Source organism: Anas platyrhynchos, chromosome 8 (genome assembly GCF_047663525.1).
Source record: "Anas platyrhynchos isolate ZD024472 breed Pekin duck chromosome 8, IASCAAS_PekinDuck_T2T, whole genome shotgun sequence".
Classification (NCBI taxonomy): domain Eukaryota; kingdom Metazoa; phylum Chordata; class Aves; order Anseriformes; family Anatidae; genus Anas; species Anas platyrhynchos.
The window spans coordinates 40,112,046-40,129,967 of NC_092594.1; the positions used below are offsets into that span (position 1 = coordinate 40,112,046).

The 17,922-nt window shown below is 51.5% G+C and overlaps 2 long non-coding RNA genes across 3 annotated transcripts; both read left to right on the plus strand.

The window, feature by feature from the left end:
- The first annotated feature begins 6,106 nt into the window (after nt 1-6,106).
- Nucleotides 6,107-13,316, plus strand: LOC140003034 (uncharacterized). 2 transcript variants are annotated; one of them, XR_011810964.1, is made up of 8 exons: nt 6,107-6,408; nt 8,009-8,074; nt 8,163-9,490; nt 9,590-9,638; nt 9,743-9,799; nt 9,882-9,975; nt 11,784-11,849; nt 11,938-13,316. It is a non-coding gene; the product is annotated as an uncharacterized lncRNA (long non-coding RNA). The 2 variants fall into 2 exon arrangements; XR_011810965.1 differs by having other exon boundaries at nt 6,109-6,408; nt 8,163-9,411.
- A 1,777-nt stretch (nt 13,317-15,093) lies between these two features.
- Nucleotides 15,094-17,429, plus strand: LOC140003114 (uncharacterized). The gene is made up of 5 exons (XR_011811097.1): nt 15,094-15,160; nt 15,249-16,576; nt 16,676-16,724; nt 16,829-16,885; nt 16,968-17,429. It is a non-coding gene; the product is annotated as an uncharacterized lncRNA (long non-coding RNA).
- Nucleotides 17,430-17,922: the final 493 nt, after the last annotated feature.

Below are 17,922 nucleotides of genomic sequence, written 5' to 3' on the forward strand. Positions count from 1 at the left end.
GCCTGACTTGCGATATTTAGGAACTGCCTGTTCTTGTGCTTCTAGGAGGCATCGCTTAAAGAATGACCAGCACTGGTGGACATCAAGGCCTTCAAGAGCAGCTTCCCAGGGGACCTTGCTGACTAGTTCCCCGAGCAGCCTGAAGTCCGCCTTTCCTATATCTAGGGATGAGGTTTTGGTGGCACTTTTCCTTCTGTCACCGTAAATTTTGAACTCAACCACTTCATGGTCACTATGACCGAGGCGGCCACCAATCACCACATCTCCCACCAGACCCTCTCTGTTTTCTAGCAACAGGTCTAGGAGGGCACCTTTCCTAGTTGGCTCCGTTAGCACCTGCACCAAGAAGTTATCATCTAGGTGCTTCATGAACCTCCTGGACTTGCTCGTGTCAGCCGTGTGGCACTCCCAGTTAATGTCTGGCAAGTTGAAGTCCCCCATAAGGACAAGGGGAGTTAATCTCGAGGCCTCTCTTAGTTCTGTAAAGAATAATTTATCGGCGCTATCGTCCTGGCCAGGCGGTCTGTAATAGACTCCCACAACGACATCCCCTTTATTCGTTCGTCCCTTGATCCTTACCCAGAGGCTCTCAACTTTGCCATCGCCGACCTGAAGTTCCACACAGTCCAGCCCCTGCTTCACATACATCGCCACCCCACCACCTCGCCTACCCTGCCTGTTACAGGTATGCCATCAGAGAGCTCATTCTGCCTGGGCTGCTTTTTGGGGTAAGCGCTTTGTTTTTCCTTCACAGAATCACAGAATTTCTAGGTTGGAAGAGACCTCAAGATCATCGAGTCCAACCTCTAACCTAACACTAACAGTCCCCACTAAACCATATCCCTAAGCTCTACATCTAAACGTCTTTTGAAGACTTCCAGGGATGGTGACTCCACCACCTCCCTGGGCAGCCCGTTCCAGTGCCTAACAACCCTTTCAGTAAAGAAATTCTTCCTAACATCTAACCTAAAACTCCCCTGGCGTAACTTTAGCCCATTCCCCCTCGTCCTGTCACCAGGCACATGGGAGAACAGGCCAACCCCCACCTCTCTACAGCCTCCTTTAATGTACTTATACAGAGCAATAAGGTCACCCCTGAGCCTCTAGGCTGAACAAGCCCAGCTCCTTCAGCCGCTCCTCATAGGACTTGCTCTCCAGGCCCCTCACCAGCTTCGTCGCCCTTCTTTGGACCCGCTCAAGCACCTCGATGTCCTTCTTGTAGCGAGGGGCCCAAAACTGAACACAGTACTCGAGGTGCGGCCTCACCAGAGCCGAGTACAGGGGGACGATCACCTCCCTAGCCCTGCTGGTCACAGTGTTTCTGATACAAGCCAGGATGCCGTTGGCCTTCTTGGCCACCTGAGCACACTGCTGGCTCATATTCAGCCGACTGTCCACCATCACTCCCAGGTCCTTCTCTGCCTGGCAGCTCTCCAACCAGTCAGTTGCAGGGTTCTTTAGGTGGGTCAGAGTCTATGGACTGATGCGTTTTCAAGTAGAAACCGGTACGCATATCTTTTTGAGTTGGTAACTGGTAGGATCTGTCACTGTAAAGCAATGTAGTAGTAGGTGCCTGTATTGCACGCAGCTCTTCCTCAGGTGAGTAGTTGTTATGGCAGTTTTACGGATAGTATGGTGATGTTACTTTGTGTGTTTGCTTTGTGGTTCTGGGTCCCTTCTGATTTTTGCAGAATTACGGGGCTTTCTGTGAGTCTTTGCCTGTATGTCAAATATTATCAAAGTCAAAACCTTGCTGTTAAAGTGATGCAGCAGGGTTTAGTTGAAATGTATCATGGAAGCTCCCTGTGTGAGCATGTGTCTGAAAATGGCAGCAGTGGGCACGTAAGGGGTAGTCTGTTTCAAGTTTAGGGACAGTTTGTTATATTTCTGGAGCTTTTGCCTGTGTGTTTTCTGTCTGTCGAGTGTTCAGACCTTGCAACCTTCTAGTCTTGATGTCCTTGAATTTACGTATTAGAAGTACATTTATGAGGGGTTGCCAGGTACGTTGTTTTTGGGAAACCGTGGGGTATGGTTCCTTGAGTGCGTAAGTGCAGTAGTGCCAAGAGAGTGAGCAGGGCCACCTTCTTCATCTCTGCAGAATAAGTCTGTTCGGGCACACTTCTCAGGTAAATGTAGTGAGCAGATGAGGTAAAGGAGCTGGGAACAGAGAGGTATTGCACCGTAGCATGTTGCATCAGTAGTAGTCAGCGTTGCGGAGGAGGTGGGTGTCAGGGCTGGTGTGCTAGTGAATGCTGGTTCTCTGTTTTTGCAAGTGATGATGAACCTGTTTGACGTAATTCCATTTGAAAAAGTTCCAGTTACTGGCCTGGTCGTGTTGTCCTTTCAATGTTAAAAGCTGCAGCAAAAGCATGGGGATTGTTGCTTCTAGAAACACCACAGGTCACCTGTCTGCTCTCTGCATGTTTTTCAAGTAAAGCAGATCTTAAAAAAAAATAAAAAATAAAAAATAAAAAGCAGCTGCTTCTGCTCCTGCTTTCTTTCTACTTCCTTGTGCTTTGCCCCTCCCTTTTTCCAGGTGATTGGGTTTGGGTGCTGGGCGGGGCCAAATGGTATATGAGCCCCAGGCATGGCATTAGAGAGCTCCTTCTGCATGGGCTGCTCCTTGGGGTAGGTGCTTTGTTTTTCCTTTAGTCAGTTGCAGGGTTCTCTAGGCAGGCTGGAGTCTATAGATTGCTAGAATTTTTAAGTGCTTGGAATTTACTTAATAGAGGAATGTTTAGTAGAGGTTTGTGGCTTATTGTTTTTTAGGATGGTGCGATACTCCTCTGTTTTTGAGATGCACTTTAATCTCTAGATGTATAAACCCACTCGTTTTATTCTGCAGAGGACTAAAACCAGCTTGATTACCGGCTACATGTGGCTTGACAGCGTAGATGCAGCATTACCAAGAGACTGAGCAGAGTTGTATCAGAGTCACCTTTTCATCTGCAAAGGGTAAGTCTGTGATTACCCCTGCCAGGGCTGCTGTGTGCGCATGTCTTTTTGGCATTTGTGGAGCTTGGTTGTTTTTTTTTTGTGTGTGTGTGTGTGTATGTTCTAACTTTATTTTTTTTTTGAGGGGTGAATAGTGTGTGTGCTGAGCGTGGTTGGCAGGAGGAAGTGGGGAGCTGCTCAGGACTGGTAGGTTTGGTTTCTAGGAGTGTGCAGCATCCTTCCTGTGCGATGCGACTGATTGTTGGGCGGGAACGTTCCAGCTTTTGTGTGTCTTAGGCAATGTAGCTTGTGTAGTGTGTGTTGTGTGGCCTGGGCAGAGTTTGCTGTGGCGCTGTGAGCGTAGAATCTGAGTTAGAGCTGGTGAGCAGCTGAAGTACCGGAGCCGGGAAGAGAGAGGTCTTGCAGCAGGTACGCTGTGGCTGTGAGGTGCTTTAGAGTGTGCTTTTCTCTTGCCTCTGCAGGTGCTTTGTGCAGTTGTGGAGAGGGAAAGGAAATCCTCATGTCACGAAGCTCTGCGGGAAGGTGAGTGTTGTCAGCCTGGTCATCCCTTATCTGAAGCGAAGGGAAGACTCTCAGGTGTTTCCCTCAGAGGGTCCGAGGTGAGACTGTTTGGGATAGAGGAGCAGTGTGGCAGGTGGGTGCTTGCAAGCACAGTGGTCATTTTGTCCTTTTGTGTTCCCCGGTGGTGTGGATGATGCTGGCCGCTCCTTTCAAGCTTGGACCTAATTTGCAGGTCCAGAGGCAAGTGGCCTGCTGTTTTGAAAGGATAAAAGTAAAGCTGGGGTCGCTTATGTTGTTGAGGAATGGGTGGTACTGCTGGCAGCTGAATGTTTATCTTCTGCCTGTGTTTTTCCCTTGTTAAGGCTGAAATGCAGTGTGCAGTGCAGGACCTCTCGACCCAAGCTGCCTCTGCAGTGACTCTGGTGCGTGATGAGCAGAGGTAGCTGTTGTTTTTGGGGCGCGATTGTCACTGCAGTTATTTTCCTACATCCAATAGAGTACAGTTCCAGTTTGCCTTTTAGAGGCGCTATAAGTGGGTGAAGAGAACAGATGGAAGCATGTGCCACGTGGGGTAGGCAGGCGGCTGAGGTACAGGAGGGGATGAGAGTATGTGATTTTTGTCTGGGGACGAAATGGAATTAATTTTGTTGGTGTATAATGTGTTCTGCACCTAGATTTTTCTTTCAATGTGAATAAAAGTTTGAGCTAATTCCAGTTAAGAAAGTTCCAGTTACTTGCTGGGTCGTGTTGTCTTTTTAATATTCAAAGCTGCAGCAAAAGCATGGGGATTATTGCTTCTAGAAACACCCCAGTTTTCTTATCTGCAGTCTGCATGCTGTTGAGCTAAAGCAGACTAAAAAATAAATACAGGAAACACACACACACACACACACACACACAAAAAATAATAACAAAAAAACCCAACACCATTGGCTGACTTGTTGTGAACGCAACGATCATTTAATCCCTTTGTTTTCACAGGTGGTGTGGATGATACTGGTTGCACTGTTGGAGCTTGGATTCGGAGAGGAAGAGGTGAGCAGAACCGTATGTTGCATCAGCAGTAGTCAGCATTGTGGAGGAGGTGGGCATCATGGCCGGCGTGCTAGTGAATGCTGGTACTCTGTTTTTTGCAGCTGATGATGAGCCTGGCAATTGACTAAGATGACAATCAGTGCCCGTGCATTTCTTGAGGCGGTGGGACTTTGCCATCCAGCAACCTGAGAGCTAAGTTGGGGGGCACCTGGTATTTGCATATGTGGGGTGGCTAATGGGAGCTGGGAGCCAGAGCAGCATTGAGCCAGCTGGCTGAATAGACTTGGTGTCACTGTGAGGGTGGTTGAGGCTGGGTCACGTTCAAGCTGCTTGTGGCTGGGTCACCAGGCTAATAGAAGAAGCGGGATTATTTTGTAGCGTGAGTGCGTGCGCCAGGCAGGACAGTTTCCTTCAGTTTGTCTGTCTTGTGGTGTTGCTTCTGCAGTGTCTGTTCTGTGCTTCTCGGGTCTTGATATCCTCCTGGCTTTTTAGACCGGACTGACCAGGCAGGCGACTTGGTAGTTGTGCAGAAGGGCCTCAATGCTTGTTTTGTCCTCATGGCTCTGATCAAGCAGTGACTGCAAGACAAGAAGTGCTCGAAAGTGCAGATCTGTTTCAGGTCTTGTGCATCATATTCGGTTTGAGATCGCGTCTGTTTCCATCCTCACTCTTGCAGAAGTCATCTGGGCCGCATCAGGAGCTCTTGCTTGGGAATTGATTTCCTAAGCGTCTTCTTAGGGGGTTTTCAGTCCCCATCCTTCTGGTCTCTTGTCTTGAAGGCAGGCTTTTTAGGCCTCCATCATCCCAGTTCTGGCAGTTGCTTCCAGTCGCGTGTGGTGACATTTGAGTCTCTCCTGGGGTCTGGTGCAGAGCACCTGTTCTGACTTGCTGTTGCCCTAGAGCTTTCCTTTTGGGGGTCACTTTTTCTTGCGCCTAGTGTTGTGTGTTTCGTTTGTAGTGTTTGTGGCGTGCCTGTGTGTGTACGTGTTTGGTCTGGAGCTGTCCTGCCTGGCAGTTAGTGATTAATGTGGCAGTGCATGGGTGTACTAATACATTGATGGGACTGTGTTGGCGAAGACATCCGGTCTGCCTCTGGGCACGTACTGAAGGGCAGCTGGCACAGTCGTGTCTGGTGGTTGGCAGCTGTGGATTTGGGAGAGTATATCTGCTTGTGAGCAGCTGTGTGCATAGTGCTTGAACGGTGTGCTTGAGGAGGTCTGTTGAATCTTGAAAGCTTACAGATATGGGGTTTTGAAATGTTTATTTTTATTTCTTTCCTGTCCCCAGTAGAGTGTAAACGCTAGGAGGAGCCTGTCACAGGAAAGAGCTCCTTCTGGAACTGTTCAGCACTCAGTAGGCAACTTTTGTTTAATTTGTTTAAGGTGAAACACAGTGTACAACACGGGACTTGACCATAGCTGCTTTTGGCAAGGTGAGCGATGAACAGATGTAGCAGGTACTTCAGGGGTGCAGTTGTCACTGCAGTTACTTAACTACACAAAGTACAGTAAAAATCCTGTTTATATTTCAGGGGTGTTGTAGCTGGCCTAAGAGAGTAGATGGAAGCATCTTCCTTGAGGGCAGGTGAGGGGGCCGAGGTAAGGGAGCAGCTGAGAGTAACTGTCCCAGCTGTGCTGTGGCTTTGGGTGCTGCTTCAGTCTATGCTTTTGTTTCTCTTTTGCAGGTGTGTCGCACAGGCTGAGTGGGGCCAAGCTGCACTCTGAGGAGCAGCACGAGAAGGGTGGGCTGGTTGTGAGCTGGATTGGAGCAGAACTGCCAAGTAGCACGAGGTGAGTGCGAAGGGTATCCATCTTGCTTTGCAGGTGCCATGGCAGGCTCTCCACAGAAGCGGTTGAGGTTTGGAGAAGAGGTTGCAGATGATCAAGGAGCGACACGTGCAGGGATGGCTTGAAAAGGGTATGGCTGCTTTCTCTTCTGTTTATCAGGTGTCCCAGGCAATGTGGGGTGTGATGTTAGCGTTTAGAATCGGAACAAAGCAGGTGCTGATGGTGGTCTTCTTTGGTAGGCAAAGAGGTGCTCGAAGCCCTGTCTTGTGTAGCCTGAGCACTCCTCGCTGAGTATGAAGCATGCTTTCCAGCAGTTCCCAAAACTGTGTTGAAGCTGAAATGCTGTGTCTGTTTTTTTGTGTTGGGGTTGCACCTTGGTGAGTGTAGGGATGGGTTTTAATTCAGTGCAGCGGAGGGCCTGGCCCCAGTGTCCTGTAGTGTGTTTTGACCCATCAGCATAGCCTTTTGGTTCTCAGGTAGCCTACTTAAGTAAGTGATTTTTCCTGTGAGTGGTATGGAATTTATTTAGTTTTTTTTTTGGTGTGTAATCAGTTCTGCTGTTAGATTTTTCTTTCTACGTAATTAAAAGATCTGGAGAAAAAGAAAAGGTACATTATTTTTGGAAAACTGTGGCGTAGAGTTTCTTGACCACATAAGTGCAGCAGTGCCTAGAGAGTGAGCAGGCTCACCTTCTCTGCAGAATAAGTCTGCCCGGGCCCATTTCGGCGCGGCGCCGCCCGGGCCCATTTCGGCGCGGCGCCGCCGGGGCCCATTTCGGCGCGGCGCCGCCGGGGCCCATTTCGGCGCGGCGCCGCCGGGGCCCATTTCGGCGCGGCGCCGCCGGGGCCCATTTCGGCGCGGCGCCGCCGGGGCCCATTTCGGCGCGGCGCCGCCGGGGCCCATTTCGGCGCGGCGCCGCCGGGGCCCATTTCGGCGCGGCGCCGCCGGGGCCCATTTCGGCGCGGCGCCGCCGGGGCCCATTTCGGCGCGGCGCCGCCGGGGCCCATTTCGGCGCGGCGCCGCCGGGGCCCATTTCGGCGCGGCGCCGCCCGGGCCCATTTCGGCGCGGCGCCGCCCGGGCCCATTTCGGCGCGGCGCCGCCCGGGCCCATTTCGGCGCGGCGCCGCCCGGGCCCATTTCGGCGCGGCGCCGCCCGGGCCCATTTCGGCGCGGCGCCGCCCGGGCCCATTTCGGCGCGGCGCCGCCCGGGCCCATTTCGGCGCGGCGCCGCCCGGGCCCATTTCGGCGCGGCGCCGCCCGGGCCCATTTCGGCGCGGCGCCGCCCGGGCCCATTTGTCATGTGGAGCTACTGAGCAGCTGAGGTAAAGGAGCTGGTAACAGAGGGGTATTGCTCAACTGTATTTTGCATCAGTAGCAGTGAGCGTTGTCCAAGAGGTAGCTATCAGGGCTGGCATGCTAGTGAATGCTGGTTCTCTGTTTTTGCAAGTGATGGTGAACCTGTTTGACATAATTCCATTTGAAAAAGTTTCAGTTTCTTGAATGGTTGTGCTGTTCTTTCAATATTAAAAGCTGCAGCAAAAGCATAGGGATTGTTGCTTCTAGAAACACCCCAGGTCTCTTGTCTGCTCTCTGCACGTTGTTTAGGTAAAACTGATTTAAAAAAAATACAGGAAACACACACAGACAAAAAACAAACAAACAAACAAAAAAACCGCAGTTGGCTGACTTGTTGTGAACGCAATGATCATTTAATCCCTTTGTTTTCCCAGGTGGTGTGGATGATACTGGCTGCACTGTTGGAGCTTGGACTCGGAGAGGAACACATGAGCACAATCGTATGTTGCATCAGTAGTAGTCAGCATTGTGGAGAAGGTGAGCAATGGGGCTGGCGTCCTAGTGAATGCTGTTTCTCTGTTTTTGCAGCTGATGATGAGCCTGGCAATTGACTAAGATGACAATCAGTGCCCGTGCATTTCTTGAGGCGGTGGGACTTTGCCATCCAGCAACTTGAGAGCTAAGTTGGGGGGCACCTGGTATTTGCATATGTGGGGTGGCTAATGGGAGCTGGGAGCCAGAGCAGCATGGAGCCAGCTGGCTGAATATACTTGGTGCTACTGTGAGGGTTGTTGAGGCTGGGTCACGTTCAGGCTGCTTGTGGCTGGGTCAGCAGGCTAATAGAAGAGGCAGGATTATTTTGTAGCGTGAGTGCGTGCACCAGGCGGGACAGTTTCCTTCAGTTTGTCTGTCTTGTGGTGTTGCTTCTGCAGTGTCTGTTCTGTGCTTCTCGGGTCTTGATATCCTCCTGGCTTTTTAGACCGGACTGACCAGGCAGGCGACTTGGTAGCTGTGCAGAAGGGCCTCAATGCTTGTTTTGTCCTCATGGCTCTGATCCGAGCACTTCTTGTCTTGCAGTCGCTGCTTGAAGTGCCGATCTGTTTGAGGTCTTGCGATCTCAAACCGAATATGATGCACATCTCTTTCCATCCTCACTCTTGCAGAAGTCATCTGGGCCACATCAGGAGCTCTTGCTTGGGAACTGATTTCCTAAGTGTCTTCTTAGGGGGTTTTCACTCCCCATCCCTCTGGTCTCTTGTCTTGAAGGCAGGCTTTTTAGGCCTTCATCATCCCAGTTCTGGCAATTGCTTCCAGTCGCGTGTCGTGACATTTGAGTCTCTCCTGGGGTCTGGTGCAGAGCACCTGTATCTGACTTGCTGTTGCCATAGGGCTTTCCTTTTGGGGGTCAATGTTTCTTGTGCCTAGTGTTGTGTGTTTTGTAGTGTTTGTGGCATGCCTGTGTGTGTACGTGTTTGGTGTGGAGCTGTCCTGCCTGGCAGTTAGTGATTAATGTGGCAGTGCATGGGTGTACTAATACATTGATGGGACTGTGTTGGCGAAGACATCCGGTCTGCCTCTGGGCACGTACTGAAGGGCAGCTGGCACAGTCGTGTCTGGTGGTTGGCAGCTGTGGATTTGGGAGAGTATATCTGCTTGTGAGCAGCTGTGTGCATAGTGCTTGAACGGTGTGCTTGAGGAGGTCTGTTGAATCTTGAAAGCTTACAGATATGGGGTTTTGAAACGTTTATTTTTATTTCTTTCCTGTCCTCATTAGAGTGTAAACCCTAGGAAGAACCTGTCACAGGAAAGAGTTCCTTCTGGAACTGTTCAGCACTTGGTAAGCAACTTTTGTTTAATTTGTTTAAGGTGAAACACAGTGTACAACACGGGACTTGACCATAGCTGCTTTTGGCAAGGTGAGCGATGAACAGATGTAGCAGGTACTTTAGGGGTGCAGTTGTCAATGCAGTTACTTAACTACACAAAGTACAGTAAAAATCCTGTTTATATTTTAGAGGTGTTGTAGCTGGCCTAAGAGAGCAGATGGAAGCATCTTCCTTGAGGGTAGGTGAGGGGGCCGAGGTAAGGGAGCAGCTGAGAGTAACTGTCCCAGCTGTGCTGTGGCTTTGGGTGCTGCTTCAGCCTATGCTTTTGTTTCTCTTTTGCAGGTGTGTCGCACAGGCTGAGTGGGGCCAAGCTGCACTCTGAGGAGCAGCACGAGAAGGGTGGGCTGGTTGTGAGCTGGATTGGAGCAGAACTGCCAAGTAGCACGAGGTGAGTGCGAAGGGTATCCATCTTGCTTTGCAGGTGCCATGGCAGGCTCTCCACAGAAGCGGTTGAGGATTTGAGAAGAGGTTGCAGATGATCAAGGAGCGACACGTGCAGGGATGACTTGAAAAGGGTATGGCTGCTTCCTCTTCTGTTTATCAGGTGTCCCAGGCAACGTGGGCTGTGATGTTAGTGTTTAGTATCGGAACAAAGCAGGTGCTGATGGACGTCTTCTTTGGTAGGCAAAGAGGTGCTCGAAGCCCTGTCTTGTGTAGCCTGAGCACTCCTCGCTGAGTATGAAGCATGCTTTCCATCAGTTCCCAAAACTGTGTTGAAGCTGAAATGCTGTGTCTGTTTTTTTGTGTTGGGGTTGCACCTTGGTGAGTGTAGGGATGGGTTTTAATTCAGTGCAGCGGAGGGCCTGGCCCCAGTGTCCTGTAGTGTGTTTTGACCCATCAGCATAGCCTTTTGGTTCTCAGGTAGCCTACTTAAGTAAGTGATTTTTCCTGTGAGTGGTATGGAATTTATTTAGTTTTTTTTTTGGTGTGTAATCAGTTCTGCTGTTAGATTTTTCTTTCTACGTAATTAAAAGATCTGGAGAAAAAGAAAAGGTACATTATTTTTGGAAAACTGTGGCGTAGAGTTTCTTGACCACATAAGTGCAGCAGTGCCTAGAGAGTGAGCAGGCTCACCTTCTCTGCAGAATAAGTCCGCCCGGGCCCATTTCGGCGCGGCGCCGCCCGGGCCCATTTCGGCGCGGCGCCGCCCGGGCCCATTTCGGCGCGGCGCCGCCCGGGCCCATTTCGGCGCGGCGCCGCCCGGGCCCATTTCGGCGCGGCGCCGCCCGGGCCCATTTCGGCGCGGCGCCGCCCGGGCCCATTTCGGCGCGGCGCCGCCCGGGCCCATTTCGGCGCGGCGCCGCCCGGGCCCATTTCGGCGCGGCGCCGCCCGGGCCCATTTCGGCGCGGCGCCGCCCGGGCCCATTTCGGCGCGGCGCCGCCCGGGCCCATTTCGGCGCGGCGCCGCCCGGGCCCATTTCGGCGCGGCGCCGCCCGGGCCCATTTCGGCGCGGCGCCGCCCGGGCCCATTTCGGCGCGGCGCCGCCCGGGCCCATTTCGGCGCGGCGCCGCCCGGGCCCATTTCGGCGCGGCGCCGCCCGGGCCCATTTCGGCGCGGCGCCGCCCGGGCCCATTTCGGCGCGGCGCCGCCCGGGCCCATTTCGGCGCGGCGCCGCCCGGGCCCATTTCGGCGCGGCGCCGCCCGGGCCCATTTCGGCGCGGCGCCGCCCGGGCCCATTTCGGCGCGGCGCCGCCCGGGCCCATTTCGGCGCGGCGCCGCCCGGGCCCATTTCGGCGCGGCGCCGCCCGGGCCCATTTCGGCGCGGCGCCGCCCGGGCCCATTTCGGCGCGGCGCCGCCCGGGCCCATTTCGGCGCGGCGCCGCCCGGGCCCATTTCGGCGCGGCGCCGCCCGGGCCCATTTCGGCGCGGCGCCGCCCGGGCCCATTTGTCATGTGGAGCTACTGAGCAGCTGAGGTAAAGGAGCTGGTAACAGAGGGGTATTGCTCAACTGTATTTTGCATCAGTAGCAGTGAGCGTTGTCCAAGAGGTAGCTATCAGGGCTGGCATGCTAGTGAATGCTGGTTCTCTGTTTTTGCAAGTGATGGTGAACCTGTTTGACATAATTCCATTTGAAAAAGTTTCAGTTTCTTGAATGGTTGTGCTGTTCTTTCAATATTAAAAGCTGCAGCAAAAGCATAGGGATTGTTGCTTCTAGAAACACCCCAGGTCTCTTGTCTGCTCTCTGCACGTTGTTTAGGTAAAACTGATTTAAAAAAAATACAGGAAACACACACAGACAAAAAACAAACAAACAAACAAAAAAACCGCAGTTGGCTGACTTGTTGTGAACGCAATGATCATTTAATCCCTTTGTTTTCCCAGGTGGTGTGGATGATACTGGCTGCACTGTTGGAGCTTGGACTCGGAGAGGAACACATGAGCACAATCGTATGTTGCATCAGTAGTAGTCAGCATTGTGGAGAAGGTGAGCAATGGGGCTGGCGTCCTAGTGAATGCTGTTTCTCTGTTTTTGCAGCTGATGATGAGCCTGGCAATTGACTAAGATGACAATCAGTGCCCGTGCATTTCTTGAGGCGGTGGGACTTTGCCATCCAGCAACTTGAGAGCTAAGTTGGGGGGCACCTGGTATTTGCATATGTGGGGTGGCTAATGGGAGCTGGGAGCCAGAGCAGCATGGAGCCAGCTGGCTGAATATACTTGGTGCTACTGTGAGGGTTGTTGAGGCTGGGTCACGTTCAGGCTGCTTGTGGCTGGGTCAGCAGGCTAATAGAAGAGGCAGGATTATTTTGTAGCGTGAGTGCGTGCACCAGGCGGGACAGTTTCCTTCAGTTTGTCTGTCTTGTGGTGTTGCTTCTGCAGTGTCTGTTCTGTGCTTCTCGGGTCTTGATATCCTCCTGGCTTTTTAGACCGGACTGACCAGGCAGGCGACTTGGTAGCTGTGCAGAAGGGCCTCAATGCTTGTTTTGTCCTCATGGCTCTGATCCGAGCACTTCTTGTCTTGCAGTCGCTGCTTGAAGTGCCGATCTGTTTGAGGTCTTGCGATCTCAAACTGAATATGATGCACATCTCTTTCCATCCTCACTCTTGCAGAAGTCATCTGGGCCAAATCAGGAGCTCTTGCTTGGGAACTGATTTCCTAAGTGTCTTCTTAGGGGGTTTTCACTCCCCATCCCTCTGGTCTCTTGTCTTGAAGGCAGGCTTTTTAGGCCTTCATCATCCCAGTTCTGGCAATTGCTTCCAGTCGCGTGTCGTGACATTTGAGTCTCTCCTGGGGTCTGGTGCAGAGCACCTGTATCTGACTTGCTGTTGCCATAGGGCTTTCCTTTTGGGGGTCAATGTTTCTTGTGCCTAGTGTTGTGTGTTTTGTTTGTAGTGTTTGTGGCATGCCTGTGTGTGTACGTGTTTGGTGTGGAGCTGTCCTGCCTGGCAGTTAGTGATTAATGTGGCAGTGCATGGGTGTACTAATACATTGATGGGACTGTGTTGGCGAAGACATCCGGTCTGCCTCTGGGCACGTACTGAAGGGCAGCTGGCACAGTCGTGTCTGGTGGTTGGCAGCTGTGGATTTGGGAGAGTATATCTGCTTGTGAGCAGCTGTGTGCATAGTGCTTGAACGGTGTGCTTGAGGAGGTCTGTTGAATCTTGAAAGCTTACAGATATGGGGTTTTGAAACGTTTATTTTTATTTCTTTCCTGTCCCCAGTAGAGTGTAAACCCTAGGAGGAGCCTGTCACAGGAAAGAGCTCCTCCTGGAACTGTTCAGCACTCAGTAGGCAACTTTTGTTTAATTTGTTTAAGGTGAAACACAGTGTACAACACGGGACTTGACCATAGCTGCTTTTGGCAAGGTGAGCGATGAACAGATGTAGCAGGTACTTCAGGGGTGCAGTTGTCACTGCAGTTACTTAACTACACAAAGTACAGTAAAAATCCTGTTTATATTTCAGGGGTGTTGTAGCTGGCCTAAGAGAGTAGATGGAAGCATCTTCCTTGAGGGCAGGTGAGGGGGCCGAGGTAAGGGAGCAGCTGAGAGTAACTGTCCCAGCTGTGCTGTGGCTTTGGGTGCTGCTTCAGTCTATGCTTTTGTTTCTCTTTTGCAGGTGTGTCGCACAGGCTGAGTGGGGCCAAGCTGCACTCTGAGGAGCAGCACGAGAAGGGTGGGCTGGTTGTGAGCTGGATTGGAGCAGAACTGCCAAGTAGCACGAGGTGAGTGCGAAGGGTATCCATCTTGCTTTGCAGGTGCCATGGCAGGCTCTCCACAGAAGCGGTTGAGGTTTGGAGAAGAGGTTGCAGATGATCAAGGAGCGACACGTGCAGGGATGGCTTGAAAAGGGTATGGCTGCTTTCTCTTCTGTTTATCAGGTGTCCCAGGCAATGTGGGCTGTGATGTTAGTGTTTAGAATCGGAACAAAGCAGGTGCTGATGGTGGTCTTCTTTGGTAGGCAAAGAGGTGCTCGAAGCCCTGTCTTGTGTAGCCTGAGGACTCCTCGCTGAGTATGAAGCATGCTTTCCATCAGTTCCCAAAACTGTGTTGAAGCTGAAATGCTGTGTCTGTTTTTTTGTGTTGGGGTTGCACCTTGGTGAGTGTAGGGATGGGTTTTAATTCAGTGCAGCGGAGGGCCTGGCCCCAGTGTCCTGTAGTGTGTTTTGACCCATCAGCATAGCCTTTTGGTTCTCAGGTAGCCTACTTAAGTAAGTGATTTTTCCTGTGAGTGGTATGGAATTTATTTAGTTTTTTTTTTGGTGTGTAATCAGTTCTGCTGTTAGATTTTTCTTTCTACGTAATTAAAAGATCTGGAGAAAAAGAAAAGGTACATTATTTTTGGAAAACTGTGGCGTAGAGTTTCTTGACCACATAAGTGCAGCAGTGCCTAGAGAGTGAGCAGGCTCACCTTCTCTGCAGAATAAGTCCGCCCGGGCCCATTTCGGCGCGGCGCCGCCCGGGCCCATTTCGGCGCGGCGCCGCCCGGGCCCATTTCGGCGCGGCGCCGCCCGGGCCCATTTCGGCGCGGCGCCGCCCGGGCCCATTTCGGCGCGGCGCCGCCCGGGCCCATTTCGGCGCGGCGCCGCCCGGGCCCATTTCGGCGCGGCGCCGCCCGGGCCCATTTCGGCGCGGCGCCGCCCGGGCCCATTTCGGCGCGGCGCCGCCCGGGCCCATTTCGGCGCGGCGCCGCCCGGGCCCATTTCGGCGCGGCGCCGCCCGGGCCCATTTCGGCGCGGCGCCGCCCGGGCCCATTTGTCATGTGGAGCTACTGAGCAGCTGAGGTAAAGGAGCTGGTAACAGAGGGGTATTGCTCAACTGTATTTTGCATCAGTAGCAGTGAGCGTTGTCCAAGAGGTAGCTATCAGGGCTGGCATGCTAGTGAATGCTGGTTCTCTGTTTTTGCAAGTGATGGTGAACCTGTTTGACATAATTCCATTTGAAAAAGTTTCAGTTTCTTGAATGGTTGTGCTGTTCTTTCAATATTAAAAGCTGCAGCAAAAGCATAGGGATTGTTGCTTCTAGAAACACCCCAGGTCTCTTGTCTGCTCTCTGCACGTTGTTTAGGTAAAACTGATTTAAAAAAAATACAGGAAACACACACAGACAAAAAACAAACAAACAAACAAAAAAACCGCAGTTGGCTGACTTGTTGTGAACGCAATGATCATTTAATCCCTTTGTTTTCCCAGGTGGCGTGGATGATACTGGCTGCACTGTTGGAGCTTGGACTCGGAGAGGAACACATGAGCACAATCGTATGTTGCATCAGTAGTAGTCAGCATTGTGGAGAAGGTGAGCAATGGGGCTGGCGTCCTAGTGAATGCTGTTTCTCTGTTTTTGCAGCTGATGATGAGCCTGGCAATTGACTAAGATGACAATCAGTGCCCGTGCATTTCTTGAGGCGGTGGGACTTTGCCATCCAGCAACTTGAGAGCTAAGTTGGGGGGCACCTGGTATTTGCATATGTGGGGTGGTTAATGGGAGCTGGGAGCCAGAGCAGCATGGAGCCAGCTGGCTGAATATACTTGGTGCTACTGTGAGGGTTGTTGAGGCTGGGTCACGTTCAGGCTGCTTGTGGCTGGGTCAGCAGGCTAATAGAAGAGGCAGGATTATTTTGTAGCGTGAGTGCGTGCACCAGGCGGGACAGTTTCCTTCAGTTTGTCTGTCTTGTGGTGTTGCTTCTGCAGTGTCTGTTCTGTGCTTCTCGGGTCTTGATATCCTCCTGGCTTTTTAGACCGGACTGACCAGGCAGGCGACTTGGTAGCTGTGCAGAAGGGCCTCAATGCTTGTTTTGTCCTCATGGCTCTGATCCGAGCACTTCTTGTCTTGCAGTCGCTGCTTGAAGTGCCGATCTGTTTGAGGTCTTGCGATCTCAAACCGAATATGATGCACATCTCTTTCCATCCTCACTCTTGCAGAAGTCATCTGGGCCAAATCAGGAGCTCTTGCTTGGGAACTGATTTCCTAAGTGTCTTCTTAGGGGGTTTTCACTCCCCATCCCTCTGGTCTCTTGTCTTGAAGGCAGGCTTTTTAGGCCTTCATCATCCCAGTTCTGGCAATTGCTTCCAGTCGCGTGTCGTGACATTTGAGTCTCTCCTGGGGTCTGGTGCAGAGCACCTGTATCTGACTTGCTGTTGCCATAGGGCTTTCCTTTTGGGGGTCAATGTTTCTTGTGCCTAGTGTTGTGTGTTTTGTAGTGTTTGTGGCATGCCTGTGTGTGTACGTGTTTGGTGTGGAGCTGTCCTGCCTGGCAGTTAGTGATTAATGTGGCAGTGCATGGGTGTACTAATACATTGATGGGACTGTGTTGGCGAAGACATCCGGTCTGCCTCTGGGCACGTACTGAAGGGCAGCTGGCACAGTCGTGTCTGGTGGTTGGCAGCTGTGGATTTGGGAGAGTATATCTGCTTGTGAGCAGCTGTGTGCATAGTGCTTGAACGGTGTGCTTGAGGAGGTCTGTTGAATCTTGAAAGCTTACAGATATGGGGTTTTGAAACGTTTATTTTTATTTCTTTCCTGTCCTCATTAGAGTGTAAACCCTAGGAAGAACCTGTCACAGGAAAGAGTTCCTTCTGGAACTGTTCAGCACTTGGTAAGCAACTTTTGTTTAATTTGTTTAAGGTGAAACACAGTGTACAACACGGGACTTGACCATAGCTGCTTTTGGCAAGGTGAGCGATGAACAGATGTAGCAGGTACTTTAGGGGTGCAGTTGTCAATGCAGTTACTTAACTACACAAAGTACAGTAAAAATCCTATTTATATTTTAGAGGTGTTGTAGCTGGCCTAAGAGAGCAGATGGAAGCATCTTCCTTGAGGGTAGGTGAGGGGGCCGAGGTAAGGGAGCAGCTGAGAGTAACTGTCCCAGCTGTGCTGTGGCTTTGGGTGCTGCTTCAGCCTATGCTTTTGTTTCTCTTTTGCAGGTGTGTCGCACAGGCTGAGTGGGGCCAAGCTGCACTCTGAGGAGCAGCACGAGAAGGGTGGGCTGGTTGTGAGCTGGATTGGAGCAGAACTGCCAAGTAGCACGAGGTGAGTGCGAAGGGTATCCATCTTGCTTTGCAGGTGCCATGGCAGGCTCTCCACAGAAGCGGTTGAGGATTTGAGAAGAGGTTGCAGATGATCAAGGAGCGACACGTGCAGGGATGGCTTGAAAAGGGTATGGCTGCTTTCTCTTCTGTTTATCAGGTGTCCCAGGCAATGTGGGCTGTGATGTTAGTGTTTAGAATCGGAACAAAGCAGGTGCTGATGGTGGTCTTCTTTGGTAGGCAAAGAGGTGCTCGAAGCCCTGTCTTGTGTAGCCTGAGCACTCCTCGCTGAGTATGAAGCATGCTTTCCATCAGTTCCCAAAACTGTGTTGAAGCTGAAATGCTGTGTCTGTTTTTTTGTGTTGGGGTTGCACCTTGGTGAGTGTAGGGATGGGTTTTAATTCAGTGCAGCGGAGGGCCTGGCCCCAGTGTCCTGTAGTGTGTTTTGACCCATCAGCATAGCCTTTTGGTTCTCAGGTAGCCTACTTAAGTAAGTGATTTTTCCTGTGAGTGGAATGCAATTGACTTTTCGCGTGTAATCAGTTCTGCTCCAAATTTTTCTTTCTATGTAAATAAAAGTTCGAGCTAATTCCAGATGGAAAAAGAAATCAGTTGCTTACTTAGTTGTATTATCCTTTCAATATTCAAAGCTGCAGCAAAAGCATGGGGATTATTGCTTCTAGAAACACCCCAGTTTTCTTATCTGCACTCTGCATGCTGTTGAGCTAAGGCAGATTAAAAATAAAAATACAGGAAACACACACAAAAAACAACAACAATAACAAAAAACACCATTGGCTGACTTGTTGTGAACACATCGATCATTTAATTCCTTTGTTTTCCCAGGTGGTGTGGATGATACTGGTTGCACTGTTGGAGCTTGGACTCGGAGAGGAACACATGAGCACAATTGTATGTTGCATCAGTAGTAGTCAGCATTGTGGAGAAGGTGAGCAATGGGGCTGGCGTCCTAGCGAATGCTGTTTCTCTGT